Here is a 16,082-nt window from a genome sequence, read left to right on the forward strand (position 1 = left end):
TTTCTATTGCCCATGGTGGGTTAAGACTGTGAAAGACATGTTGAGGTGAGTTTAACAGGTGTCATTCATTCATTAGCATAGCTAACATTATTTATACTAGCTGGCTAGCTGCTAAGGAGCTACTCTATTGCAGACATCTCACCTCTCCCGGAAATCTCCCGCAAATTGATGGTGCTACCTCCCTGAAATGAGTTTTTGCAGGGTGGAATGTCTGTAAATGGGAAGAGAATTCAAAGTTCTGAGATGCAACGGGACTTGGGAGTCCTCGTACAGGATACCCTTAAGGTTAACCTCCAGGTTGAGTCGGTGGTTAAGAAGGCGAATGCAATGTTGGCATTCATTTCTAGAGTATAGGAGCAGGGATGTGATGTTAAGGCTCTATAAGGTGCTGGTAAGACCTCACTTGGAGTACTGTGGGCAGTTTTCCGCTCCTTATTTAAGAAAGGACGTGCTGACATTGGAGAAAGTACAGAGAAGATTCACTAGAATGATTTCGGGAATGAGAGGGTTAACATATGAGGAACGTTTGTCCGCTCTTGGACTGTATTCCTTGGAGTTTAGAAGAATGAGGGGGGACTTCATAGAAACATTTCGAATGTTGAAAGGCATGGACAGATGGATGTGGCAAAGTTGTTTCCCATGATGGGGGAGTCTAGTATGAGAGGGCATGACTTAAGGATTGAAGGGCACCCATTCAGAACAGAGATGCGAAGAAATTTTTTTAGCCAGAGGGTGGTGAATCTATGGAATTTGTTGCCACGGGCGGCAGTGGAGGCCAAGTCATTGGGTGTATTTAAGGCAGAGATTGATAGGTATCTGAGTAGCCAGGGCATTAAAGGTTATGGTGAGAAGGCAGGGGAGTGGGACTAAATGGGAGAATGGATCAGCTCATGATAAAATGGTGGAGCAGACTCGATGGGCCGAATGGCCGACTTCTGCTCCTTTGTCTTATGATCTTAAGGTCTTAATACACAACTCGAGGATGGTCCATTGGATACATTCTCCCAGCCTTCCCCTGGAGATTTTCACAGCTGGTTTCACTGAAGGTGACCCTTTGTAAAACCTTTATCCAAATAAACACATCTCCAAGTTCCTTGAACTGAGACTGTTCATCTCCTTCTGCAAATGGATTGACTTCCTGCCCAACAGACCACAATCAGTAAGGATGGACAGCCATATATCTACCACAATTAACCTGAATACTGGTCCTCAGCAAGGCTACATCCTTGACCCTTTCTTTACTTCTTATACACTCATGCCTATGTTGCAATATTTTGTTCTAACACCATTTACAAATTTGCAGTTGACATCGATCATATTTCAGTTGGCCGATTTCAATTAATGATGTAGCAGAGTATAGGAAGAGACAGAAATTGAGATACTTAGATTCTTTTAAAATTTGTTATAATTGGCTATTTTTCCTCAAATTTACCAATAACTTCAAAATGAAAATGCCTCGTATTGTCAAAAACTTGGTTGACATTTTGACCTATAGTTTCTCTAAATAAATAGCTGAAGGTCTATTGTTCTTCGACAGTTCAACAAAAACATTAGAAAGTATTGGTGTCCCATGATATAGTAAATCAAAACACAGACTGCAAGACTCTAGGTTTGACCTTCTATAAATCCACAGATAATACAGGTTCCCATTGTTTCCAAGATCTGTTGTAAATACAAGAATAACTGCAGTCGGTGTCCTTCTGTTCCATCCAAGCTGTCTCACACAGTTCTGATAGCACATGCATTTCAGAATGCAATCTCTCCAACCACATAGGTTTCTGCAGGAGACAAAAGAATATAAAAATCCAGGTGGATTTGAGAAGAATACCTGAAAAATTCCTCCCCAATTTCCTTAGATATTCGTGATCAATTGAAATTCAAAGTGAAATTCAAGTTTATAATTACATGTATTATCACACATACTAACAGAAGCCAATGAAAAGAGTCATTAAGAAGGTAAAGATGGAATATGAAAGTAAGCTAGCCAGTAAAATTAAAGAGAACACTAAAAGTTTCTTCAGAGACATAAAGTGTAAAAGAAAGGTGAGAGCAAATATCAGATTGCTGGAAAACGATAGTGGAGAGGTAGTAATGGGGGGATAAGGAAATGGCGGATGAACTGAATAAGTATTTTGCATCAGTCTTCACTGTGGAAAACACTAGCAGTATGCTGGAAATTCCACGTGTCAGGGGTCATGAGGTGCATGAAGTTACCATTACAAGAGAGAAGGTTCTTGGAAAACTGAAAAGTCTGAAGGTAGATAAGTCACCTAGACCGGATGGTGTACGCCCCAGAGTTCTGACAGAGGTGGCTGAAGAGATTGTGGAGGTATTAATAATGATCTTTCAAGAATCAGTAGATTCTGGAATGGTTCCAGAAGACTTGAAAATTGCAAATGATGCTCCACTCTTCAAAGAAAAGATGCAAGAGAAAGGAAATTATAGGCCAGTTAGTCTGACCTCAGTGGTTGAGAAGATGTTGGAGTTGATTATTAAGGATGAGGTCTCAGGGTACTCGGAGGTACGTGATAATACAGGCTGTAGTCAGCATGGCTTCCTTAAGGGAAGATCTTACCTGACAAATCTATTGGAATACTTTGAAGAAATAATATGCAGGATAGACAAAGGAGAATCAGTTGATGTTGTGCTCTTGGATTTTCAGAAGGCCTTTGACAAGGTGCCATACTTGCGGCTGCTTAACAAGCTACAGACCAATGGTATTAAATAAAAGATTCTAGCATGGATAAAGTGGTGGCTGATTGGCAGGAGGCAAAGAGTGGGAATAATAGAAGCCTTTTCTGGCTAGCTGCCGGTAACTGCTGGTGTTCCACAGGGTTCTGTGTTGGGACCGATTCTTTTTCTATTATATGTGAATGAGTTGGATGATAAAATTGATGGCTTTGTTGCAAAGTTTGCAAATGATACAAAGAGAGGTGAAGGGGCAGGCAGTTTTGAGGAAATAGAGAGGTTACAGAAAGAGTCATACTGATTAGGAGAATGGGTGAAGAAGTGGCAGGTGGAATACAGTGTTGGATGTGTGCGGTCAGGTACTTTAGAAGAAGAAACAAAAGGGTTGATTATTTTCTTAAGGGAGATAAAATATAAAAAAACAGACGTGCAAAGGGACTTGGGAGTCCTTTGCAGGATTCTTTAAAGGTTAGTTTGCAGGTTGAATATGTGGTGACGAAGGCAAATGTAATGTTAGCATTCATTTCAAGAGGACTGGAATATAAAAGCAAGGATGCAATGCTGAGACTTTAAAAAGCACTGGTGGGGCCTCACTTGGAGTATCGTGAGTAGTTTTGGCCCCTTATCTTAGAAAGGATGTGTTGAAACTCGAGAGGGTTCGAAGGAGATTCTCAAAAATGATTCCCAGTTTAAACGGCTTGTCATATGGAAACCGTTTGATGGCTCTGGGCCTGTATTCACTGGAATTCAGAAGAATGAGGGGTGACCTCATTGAAACGTATCGAATGGTGAAAGGTATTAATAGAGTCGATGTGGAGATGGTGTTTCCTATGGTGGGAGTGTCTAAGACCAGAGGACACAGCCTCAGAATAGAGGGGCATCCTTTTAGAACGGAGATGAAGATGAGTTTCTCAGAGAGTAGTGAATCTGCAGAATTCATTACCACAGGCAGCTGTGGAAGCCGAGTCTCTATGTATACTTAAGGCAGACATTGATAGATTTTTGATTGGTCAGTCCATGAAGGGATATGGGGAAAAGGCAGGAGATTGGGGCTGAGAGGAAATCTGGATCAGCCATGATGAAAATGCGGAGCAGACTCGATGGGCCTTATGGCCTAACACTGCTCCTATAGCTTATGGTCAGATGGCGTTATGGCTTGTGGTATTAATAAGCTTACTTGCAGCAGCAGAACAGGCACATAACATTATGAAAGCAGCATTTACAAGAAAAACAAAAACATAAATTACACGTAGCTTTTGCAAGAAAGAACAGAAATAGAACACAAAGAAGGGGTGTAATGCCCATTTTAATGCAAAGTGACCAAAGTGGTCATGGTGATGCTGAACCATAGTGATTAACAACATGAAACCACAGTAACTCGGGCTTTACTGGCTGGTTCAAGAACCGAATGGTTGAAGAGAAGTAGATATTATTGAAGCTTCTTGTGTGCGACTTCAGACTTCTGTACCTCTTGCCTGATGGTAGCTGCAAAAACATGCCATGGCTGATGACAGTGCAGATCTTTAATGTCAGATATTGCCTCTTCGAGGCAGCGCCTCATGTAGGCACTACCAACGGCTGGGAGAAGGGGGATTGGCTGTCTTGTACTGGGTGGAGTCCACTATGCTCTGGAGCATCCTACATTCCTGTGCTTTTGAATTGCTCAACCAGATCACAATGCAACCAGTCAAGATACTTTCAATGGTGTATCTATTAACAGTGATCGGTAACAAGCTAATCAACTCTAATCTCCTAAGAAATTAAAGATGCTGGTATACTTTTCTTCTAATTGCATCTATTTGCTGCACCCAGGACTGCTCATCTGGTGTTTAATGATGAAGAATCTACAGCTGCTGACTCTCTCCAGAGCTGGTCCCTTCACTGCAAACTGGTATATATGTTCAGCCGCCTTCCCCTTCCTGTACTGTCAACAATTAGTTGTTTATTTTAGCTGACTTTGAGCAAGAGTTTGTTGTTGTGGTAGCACTTAGTCAGGTGACCTGTTTCACTCTGGTAAGCTGACTCATTAGCACCTGCGATTTGAACAACAACTGTAATGTGTTGACAAACTTGAAGATGGCATTCGAACTGTTTTGAAAGGTTGGTGATGAAACATATCAACTCCTGCCTGAGAGGCAACTTGGATCCGCTCCAATTTGCCTACTGGAACAACAGGTCCACAGTGGATGCCATGTTATTCGCTCTTCACTCATCCCAGGAACATCCGGACAGCAAAGATGCATACATCAGGATGCTCTTTATCGACTGTAGCTTGACATTCAATAACATGATCCCCTCAAAACTAATCAATAAGCTTCAAGACTTTGGCTTCAATACAGACTTGCGCAACTGGACCCTCGATTTTCTCACTTGCAGACCCCGGCCGGTTTGCATTGGCAACAACATAACAACATCTCCTCAACAATCTCCATCAGTACAGTTGCACTACAAGGCGGTGTGCTTAGACCCCTGATCTACTCACTTTACACTTATGTCAGTGTGGCTAAGCACAGCTCCAATGCCATATTCAAATTTACTGACGACACCACTGCTGTAGGCCGAATCAAAGGTGGTGACGAATCAATAGACGGAAGGGAAATTGAAAATCTGTCTGAGTGGTGCCATAACAACAACCTCTTACTCAATGTCAGCAAGACCAATGAACTAATTATTAACTTCAAGAAGAGGAAACTAGAGGTCCATGGCCCAGCCCTCTTTGGAGGATCAGAGGTAAAGCAGGCCAGCAACATTAAATTCCTCAGTGCTATCATTTTGGAGGATCTGTTCTGGGCCCGGAACGTAAGCGCAATTATGAAGAAAACATAGACTCTACTTCCTTAGGAGTTTGCAAAGATTTGGCATGACATGGGAAACTTTGACAAACTTCCTTTAGATGTGCAGTGGAGAGTGTATTAACTGATTGCATCACAGCCTGGTATGCAATTACCAACACCTTCGAAAGGAAAAATCCTACAAAAAGTAATAGATACAGCCCAGTCCATCACAGGTAAAGCACTCTCCAACATTAAGCACATCTACACAAAGCTTTGTCGCAGGAAAGAATCATCCAGCATCAGGGGCCCCCACCTCCCAGGACATGCACTCTTTTTGCTGCTGCTATCAGAGACAGACAGACAGACTTTATTGATCCCGGGGGGAAATTGAGTTTCGTTACAGTTGCACCAACCAAGAACAGAGTATAAATATAGCAATATAAAACCATAAATAATTAAATAAAAATATGTAAATTATTCCCGATGGAAGTCCAGAACCAGCCTATTGGCTCAGGGTGTCTGACCCTCCAAGGGAGGAGTTGTAAAGTTTGATAGCCACAGGCAGGAATGACTTCCTATGACGCTCCGTGTTACATCCCAGAAGAATGAGTCTCCAGCTGAATGTACTCCTGTGCTCAACCAGTACATTATAAAGAAAGTACATGAGCCTCAGGACTCTCACAACCAGTTCCAGGAACAGTTATTACCCCTCAACCATCAGGCTCTTGAACCAAAGCGGGAGGAGAAGATGGTGGCACGCCTGCGTGTGCGCAGCCCTCTGGTGAAAAATGATATCGTATCTGTTAAATAGGGGCCATGGACAATTCTGATTTGATGGAGAATTGACGTGAAAGCACAGAGGAACATCTGGAGAAATTTCTGAAACACCCGTTCGCTGCTGTGTGGTCGGGAATCTTTCGGAGGGTAGGTCTCAAAATCCCCGGCCTTGTCTGCTTTTGGCGACCGAGAAGGAGGTCGAATCGTTCGGACAGAGATGGCGCTCAGTACTTGGTGTCAGAGAGCTGATCAGAGCTCAAAGTTTTCGGATGACTCAGAGTCGGATTGTGGTCGGCATGGCAGGGAGAGTTTTTCTTCCTTCTCCCGTCTGCGTGAGATGTGGGACATTTGAGAAACTTTGAACTTTACTGTGCTCATGGACTTCTTCATCAAGTTATGGTATTGTGCACTGTTATAACTATATGTTATAATTATGTGGTTTTGTCAGTTTTTTCAGTCTTGGTCTGTCCTGTGTTTTCTGATATCACACTGGAGGAAATAACATATCATTTCTTAATGCATGCATTACTAAGTGACAATAAAAGAGGACTACATGTCTTCATAATCTAAATTTACTCAATTTCACTTGCTCCATCACTGAAATGTTTCCACAACCTATTATCTCACTTTCAACGGCTCTTCATCTCAGCTTCTCAATATGTATTGCTTATTCATATATTACTATTATTTCTTTCTTTTTATTATTGCAGTTTGTTGTCTTTTGCACACTGGTTAAATGATCAAGTTGGTGTGGTCTTTCATTGATTCTATTATGGTTATTATACTATGATGGATTTATTGAGAATGCCTGCAAGAAAATTAATCTCAGGGTTGTATAAGGTGACATATAGGTATTTTGATAATAAATTTACTTTGAACTTTGAACTATAGTTAGCTACAGCTAACTTATAACAAAATAAATAATGACATTGTAAAAAGGCTATTAAACATGTATAGATTTACTTAAAAAAAATTAAAAACATCAAAGCCAAATAAAATAAATGTGTTGATGCTGAGCAAGAGATATTTAATGAGCACCACTCAACTAGGCATCCTGGTTTGATAAATTTGATATTGGTCCTGATTTGCATGGGAGAAAACCTACTTCAAACACAATTGGACAGAAATTGCTGGGAAGGGCTTGCAGATGCATGCTAAATTGCTATATTTATTCACAATGAATGTCTGAAAGTTTGGGATTCCTTAGCAACTAAAGAAGTCCTGATTGCACTGACGGAAAATCGCTAACCTAGTGTGCTCCAATGTTCCTCTCCACTTGGAGTCTGGTGGTAAATCACAAAGTTGCTGGAGCTTCCTTCATCTTACAGTGTGCAGTCTGCTCATTTGACCGTAACAACATATTCATGAACTGGAATGGAGAGGAGCAGTAGCAGAGGATAAAGGTAAATACAGGGAAATTGTAATTAAGTTTGCTTTAATATTTGCAATTGTGTGTAACTAAAACTACAAATATTCAAAAGTTCTTTTTCTCCCCAATACAATTATTTATTTTGTTTCAAAATAGTTTGTTAACGTTTCTGAATGTCAGGCTCATAGAAGTAAAGTTCTTCACAACATGGCAAAGTCTGATGAGAGTTTAGCCAGGCATCAAACGTTTCAGCCATTACTTGAGCTGGGAACTTACTCCATTCATTCAGAATCAAGTTTATTACCACTGATTATGTTGTGAAATTTGCTGTTTTGCAGCAGCAATACAGTGTAAAACATTAAAAAATAATAAATAAATAATCCAATAAAGGAGTAGTGGGATTGTGTTCATGGGTTCATGTATCATCTGATGGCGGAGGGGTAGAAAGTTTCCCTAAAATGTTGAGTGTGCATCTTCAGGCTCCTGTACATCCTCCCTGACGGCGGTAATAAGCATAAGGCATTTCAAGATAATATGTTGTACAAAATCTCACTATTGATGAGAACCTCCTATTTTGAATCTGGAGAGCTTCCGGCACCAAACTATTACCAGTAGATCCAGAAAAGGTAGTTGACACGGATGTCAGCATGTTTCATCGACTGTTACCACTGTCCTTCTTGTATCCATCCCAGTTTAAGAAATAAAGTGAATCAGCATTCAATACAAGAGGTGGTAATCTGTTACACAGATCCATTACTCTGAAGGAAACGCTTAACATATGGCTTGTCTCTGCCCTTAGGCATGTAGGTAAATCCTCATCTTCTCTGTCCTATTCAGCTGGAATAATTGGTCTTCAAACACAAACTGGGAATTAATCTTCTAATCTGCTTCTTTAACTTTTCAAATGCCTCAACATCATACATGGAGAGATCAAAACTACACCCAGTAATTTAAGTGAAGCTCAAAACAAGGTTTTGTACAAAGAGAAATCAGAATGCTTTGCTTTGAGATTAATTACTCTGTGAACTGTATGCACTACTTGAAGCTTCGTGGCATTCAGAATGGACCTTTAGAATTAAAACATCCAGATATTTTTCACCTCTGTGTTTAATTATTTTTCTCTGGCATTTAATCTGACTACATACTTACAGGTAAATTAAACCAAGCACAAGATGCAGCTCATCTTGATCTGCATGTAAAAGTTGAATCTCCCTTACTGTCCTAAAGCTCACATACAAAACATAAAACACTACAGCACAGTAGAGGCCCTTTGGCCCACAACGTTGTGCAAACCTTTTAACCTGTTCCAAGATCAATGTAAACCTTTCCTCCCACATCACCCTCCATTTTACTATTTTCCATGTGCCTAAGATTCTCTTAAATGCCTCTGATATATCTGATTCTACTACCATCCCCAGCAGCGTGTTCCAAGTACCCACCACTCTCTGTAAAAAAATTACCTCTGACATACTCCTGTACTTTCCTTCAATTACCTTAAAATTATGCTCCCTCATATTAGCCATTTCTTCCTTGAGGAAAAATGTCTTTAACTGTCCATTCAACCTATGCCTCTCATCATCTTGTACACTTCTATCAAGTCGTCTCTTATGTCTTTCACTTGAAAGAGCAAAGTGCTAGCTCACAAAACTTATTCACATAAGGCAGGCTCTCCAATCCAGGCAGCATCTCAGTGAATCTCCTCCACACCCTCTCTAAAGCTTCCACATCCTTCCTATAAAAAGGCAACCAGAACTGAACATAATATTCTAAGTGTAGTTTAACTAGAATTTTATAGAGCATCAACGTTACCTCTCAACTCCTGAGCTCAATTCCCCATTCTGCACAAAGCCTCGCCAGCACCAGCCTATCTGCCATCTGGTGTCAAGTTAAGAAAAGGCGAAGTACAACGAGATCTAGGTGTCCTTGTTCATCAGTCACTGAAAGTAAGCATGCAGGTACAGCAGGCAGTGAAGAAAGCTAATGGCATGTTGGCCTTCATAACAAGGGGAGTCGAGTACAGGAGCAAAGAGGTCCTTCTGCAGTTGTACAGGGCCCTGCTGAGACCACACCTGGAGTATTGTGTACAGTTTTGGTCTCCAAATTTGAGGAAGGACATTCTAGCTATTGAGGGAGTGCAGCGTAGGTTCACGAGGTTAATTCCCGGGATGGCGGGACTGTCATGTTGAAAGATTGGAGCGACTGGGGTTGTATACTCTGGAATTTAGAAGGATGTGAGGGGCTCTGATTGAAACATATAAGATTATTAAGGGATTGGACACGCTAGAGGCAGGAAACACGTTCCTGATGTTGGGGGAGTCCAGAACCAGAGGCCACAGTTTAAGAATAAGGGGTAGACAATTTAGAACGGAGTTGAGGAAAAACTTTTTCACACAGAGGGTTGTGGTTCTGTGGAATGCTCTGCCTCAGAAAGCAGTGGAGGCCAATTCTCTGAATTCTTTCAAGAAAGAATTAGATAAAGAAAGCAGAGTGAAGGGATTTTGGGGAAGGCAGGAACTGGATACTGATTGTGGATGATCAGCCATGATCACAGTGAATGGTGGTGCTGGCTTGAAGGGCTGAATGGCCTACTCCTGCAGCTATTGTCTATTGTCTATTGACATACTGTACATACAGAAAGGGCCAGTAACATCATGAAGGATCCCACCCACCCTGCACCCAACAGGGAGGAGGCTACGTAGCATCCATACGAGGGCAACCAGACTCAAGAACGGTTACTTTCCCCAAGCAGTAAGGCTGATCAACATCTCCACCCTCTAACCCAACCCCCCACACACCGCTACTTTATCATTTCCTGTCAGTCACCTTATGTACAGACACTCCCGTGCCTAGCGTCACTTTATGGACATACAATCAATCTATGTATAGAACAGGGGTTTCCAACCTGGGGTCCATGGTCCACTTGTTTAATGGTATTGGTCCATGGCATAAAAAAGCTTGGGAGCCCATAGGATGGAAGATATCTTATGTATTCATATGTATTGTCTTTGTGTTTTATTAATGTGTTCTTTATCTTGTTTTTTTTGTGCTGCATTTGATCCATAGCAACAATTACTTTGCACTTCATTACACTTGTGTTCTGGAAATGATACTAAACAATTGTGAATCTTGAATCTAGTTGAATGAAAACAGCAATTCTCAATTAATGTCAGAAAATTACCTTTTCGATGTAATTAGATTCTACTTTGCAGTAAAGTCTTCAAAGAGGCATATTACAGCAAGCCAGGTTAAGAGGAAGTGGCAATGATTCTATACTTCAGTACATTCAGGACAGATGAAATATGTTGGAAGATGTGAAAAATGTTGGAATATGTTGAATGAGCACAGGAATAGGGAAGAGATAGCAGGATACAGACCACATGTAGGTGGATCAGATTAGTTTAAATGACGTTGTGGGTCAGCACAAAGATAATGGGCCAATGTCCTGTGACTGTCCTTTATTTATTTATTTTGATATCCAGCAAGGTAACTGATCCTTCTGGCCATAGGGGCCTGCATAGCCCAGTGACACCCAGAGTCTATATTTGTTATTTCAACTCATAATTCAAGATGACAAGATTAAGAAAAGCATTTTTGTTGGTCCACAAATCAATGCCAGGCAACTCAAAGAACTTCTAGTGGGACCGGAGAAAAGCACATGTAAGGCATTCAAGAATGTTGTTGAAAATTTTCTTTGCAACTACAGGGCACCAAACTACGTGCAGCTGGTTGACAACTTGCTTCAAGCATGCAAAACCATGAAATACAACATGTCACTAAAGATTCATTTTCCGCATTCCAATTTCGACTTCTTTCTTACAAACCTTGGCGCTGCTGGTGGCGAGCATGGTGCGAAGTTTCACCAGGACATTGTGCTCATGGAGAAATACTACCAGGACAACTGGAATTCATCAGTGCTGGCTAACTATTTTTGGATACTTAAGCGAGAAGCCTCAAATACTGAGTACAAATGAAAATCATCAATAGAACATTTTTAGCTTAGTTGAACTATTGCAAAGCATCAGCACCATTATGCAATTAAATGCATTACAGTCAATAAAAGTTAATTTCTTGTTTCTCCAAACTTGTACATGATACAAGTAGTCTAAAGTTATATTTGTGTTCAGCTTCAAGTGCTCTATCATAAACAAAAAAATTCTGAGGAAGCAACACTTTCTAAAACAAATTTGTTTTCTACTGAAATGGAAAAAGAACCAAATATAACTTGACCATGTAGTGCAATGTTTTGAGGGTGTAAATAAGAAATAATTACTTTCACCAGTTGCAAAATTAATAACTAAAGGCATTTACACTAGAATAGGGAATAGGGTGGTGAAAGCTATTGTGTTCTTTTTTCAAGAAGACGACGAGTCAAACATGAAATGTATCTCAATCAGCTTTGGACCAGTCACCATACAGGGAATAAAGTCTACTCTATGGATAGATGGTAACAGGAAGGTGAGCAGGAGGGGGGACAGGTGCTGCTCTCCACCAAATATATATATATGTAAAAATGCATGGAATGCCACTTTATGTGTGCCAATACGTGTGCTTCATAATTTTAAGCACATGCATATAAGTGCCTCAAATATATAGCATTGTATAGTACAGAAATTCAAGTTGCGCTGACAAAGTGTCAAAAATCAAGCAGTCATTTGCACTAATCCATTTCATTCTCCAGAAATTTCCATCAACCCCCACCAGATTCAGTCATTCATCAACCAACCCGGGGCAATTTGCAGGCTACAATTAATCTAATAACCAGCAAGTCTTTGTTATTTGGGAGGAAACCAGAACGCCCGGTGGAATCCGAAGCAGGAACGGGGAAATGTATGAACTCCACATGGGCAATACCAGATGCCAGGCTTGAGCCAGGCCATTGGAATTGTGGGGACAGCATCTCTACCAGCTGTGCCATTGTGCTGCCAATGCTATCAAGTTTTCATTAGTGTATACCTTGTTGCAGCAGAGGAACAGGAAAATGGGGTCGGAATAGATCAACTTACCGAATACTAGAGCATTGAGTAATGATTGTCATAGAAACAGGTCTTTTGGCCCATTGCATCTTTGGCCACTATCATGCCAACCTCTGTTAAGTCTGCATGATCTCCTGATTCCTCTGTACCTTGCTCATTCTGGACACCTGGCCAGGTGCCTTTTAAATGGTGTCTCCAACAACATATCTGGCAATTCTTTCCAGATCCTAACTTCTCTTCGTGTGAAAAATTTACATCTCAATTCCCCTTTAAATCTTCTCCCTTTCAAATTAAATCTATGTCCTCCATTAAGTGAACTTTTACAAAGGGCTTGCCGCAACAATTGAAAACTATGGATTGGCACCAGTGTCAGAAAAATGAGTATCATCCCTGGATGGATGGTAGATCTTTCACAGGCTACAGAACGGCATAGTACAGCGTAGATCCTTGACCAACAATGTTCTGTTACCTGTACAAGCCTACTCCAAGATCAATCTATAACTTCCCTCCTTCAAAGCGCATAACCCTCCAACATTCTTGCATCCTTGTGCTGATGTAGGAGTCTCTTAACTGTTCGTCTTGTATCAGCCTCTACCACCTAGCCTGACAATGGGTTCCAGGCACCCACCGTTCTCTGTGTAAAGAAACCTTCTTCTGACATTGCCTCTAAACTTTCCTCCAATTGGCTTGAAAGGATATGCCCCGTTATCAGCCAAATGCAGTCCTAAGAAAAAGAATGCTGGCTGCCCACTCTTATAATCTTATACACTGCCGTCGAGCTGCTCTCATCGTTCACTCTGAATGGAAAAGCTCTAGCTCAGTCAAACTTTTCTCATAAGATATGTTTTCTAATCCAGGTGGCATCCTGGCAAATCCCCCCTGAATTCTCTCTAATGCTTGCACATCCTTCCTGTAATGAGGTGACCAGAACTGAACACAATGAGTCACAAGGTCATTGCCTCTCTAAAGTCATCTTTTAGTTGCCAGAAGAAGAGTTTAAGTCCCTGTGCAGAGGCTTTAGACTGGTTCAGGAGTACACTTTGGTCCTGCATTAAATGGTCATTTACCTTTATAACATGAATGTTTACTTGGTCTACTTTGAGAAGAGTATGAAGCATGTGGGGGAACAGGTATGCAAAGCTAGAATCAAAATGATGGGCTGAATGTCATTTTAGGCTGTGATTCTTTTATCTGGAAGTTATCAGAAACCTTGGCATTGGCATGACTGAATTTCAATCATCTTTATAGACTTCTGCATTTCCTTTATCTCCTGTTCTTAAAAAAAAAAGGTTATCTTCCCTCACAGTGAGTTTTGATGAGTGTTATAAGAGTTCACAATGGTTCCACAGGACAGAAGGACATCTCCAGAAGCCATTACACACTGATGTAGGTAAGCCGCTGGCTGCTTCCATTACGCCGCCAGTCTGAAGCGCACACCTTGCCTTAAATTGGAATCATTGTTGCCTGAAGATTTTTATCAGGCTTTTTGGAATTCAGTCAATTCCACTTTGCAGAGCTCCTGATAAGAGTTCTTTCTGCTAAAGCATGAAAAACTGTAAATCCAAAGCCATTTCTCTATCTATATCTCACTCATTCAGGCTAACTTAATACATTCTGTTGTAAGTCATTGCTAAGTGCAGACCATTTTGCCCAGATTGCACATTTTGCTGGGTTTACACCCCAAGTTACATTCACTCATTTTCTCGGATAACTGGCTATATTAGGATTGTAATAAAGGGATTACATTTCAAAAGTTCCATTATTGAAAGCAAAAGAAATACTGAATTAATTACTGCAAGGTATAACCTCTTGTTAATTCACTGGGATAAAAAGTATATTCAAAATCAATGAATAAAATCTCCAGAAACGTACATTGAAGAAATACAGGAGCAGACAGACGGTATCTTTTTCCCAGTGCTCAAATATCTAATACCAGAGGGCATGCATTTAAGGTAAGAGGGGTTAAGTTCAAAGGAGATGTGAGGGGCACATTTTTTTACACAAAGTGGAGAGTGCCTGGAACGTGCTGCCCAGGGTGGTGGTGGAGGCAAGTACACAAGAGGTAGAGACGTTTAGATAGGCACTTGAATGTGAGGAAAATGGAAGGATATGGACATTGCGTTGGCAGAAGAGATTTGTTTAGTTGGCCATTTGATTGCTAATTTAATTGGTTCAGTACAACATTATGAGCCAAAGAGCCTGTTCCTGTCCGGCTCTGTTCTAAGTTCTACGTTTTAAGTTGCATTGCAGGTATTTTAAAATCAGCAGTCTGACAAGTATAGCTAGTAAACTAGGAAGGCAAGATTATTCCTATCACAGAGGTGATTGAATGATGGCAACACCTGACAATTCAACACTCCCAGATTTAGTATTTTCAGCCAGGACAGAGGGAGTTGGAAAAGAAAAAAGCACAATACTAATTAAGGAGAGCGAGATCCAATGAGGTTCTTCGAGTGAGGCCACATCAGCGAGGAATAAAAACATAAAGAGGGTGATCACTTTGCTGGGGTTACGCTACAGCGTGGTGTAAAAATAATAGAGTAATTATCTATGGGGATTTCTACTTTCCCTGTATTAATTGGTATTGATTCATTTTGAAATGCTTATAGAAGGCTGAATTCTTAATGTGCATCCAGCAAAGCTTTTTGAGTCAGAATTTAATTATGAATCTAATCTTTGCAAATGTGGTTGGGTAAGTGCAAGAACATTTGAGAGATACTACGGTTGTTATGGTGATGAATAAGGATATTCCACAAATTAAGGTCCTGCATTGAATTTCCGGGTAGTATATGGTGACGTACTCAACATGTACTTTGAATTTTGAATTGGGTGATTTCATGAGGGCTGGACCTGGCAGAGTGGACTGAGAGCAGCGACTGACCAGCCGACTGGGGAGGCGGCGGGCAGGCATTCAAAACTGAGTGTGAGAATTAAAATCCAATATGTTGCTGTAATGATAAAGGAATGGTGATTAATCCCTCCAGCTCTAAGTACTTCATTGCAGTAACTTCTTTGCCACTGATATTAGTCTTGTTTGTAATTACTTGGCTTAGTCCTGCTGTCTTTCTTGATTTAAAGTATGCAATCATTCTCTTTCACTGATTTGGCATCCCTTCTGTGACCAGAGAAGGGTTCCCAGAAACCTCACTCGTCGTTGGGCTCTCTTTACTTTTTGGGGCGGGATCACATATCCCCATGAATGCAGAGCATTCAGAAGCATATTGGTGTCCTGCACATTCGAGGTTTCTGATGGGCTTACCATTGGACTGTGCATAATTAGGCACTTGGCAAGGGCTAAAGTTAGGTTTAAATGGAACAGCCATTGTGTGAGTATGCCAGGGTTAGTGTGGTGCTGAATCCAACTGTTTTATTGTTATCTTATTTGCAGTTTAACAATAAATTGGCTGCTTGTATTTTATATAATTACTTATATACAAGTAATTGTTTAGTATGGTTCCTAGTGGTCACATTATGTATATGCAGCTTTTGAATACTTCCCCT

The sequence above is a fragment of the Mobula birostris genome, chromosome 7 (genome assembly GCF_030028105.1).
Source record: "Mobula birostris isolate sMobBir1 chromosome 7, sMobBir1.hap1, whole genome shotgun sequence".
Taxonomy (NCBI): domain Eukaryota; kingdom Metazoa; phylum Chordata; class Chondrichthyes; order Myliobatiformes; family Myliobatidae; genus Mobula; species Mobula birostris.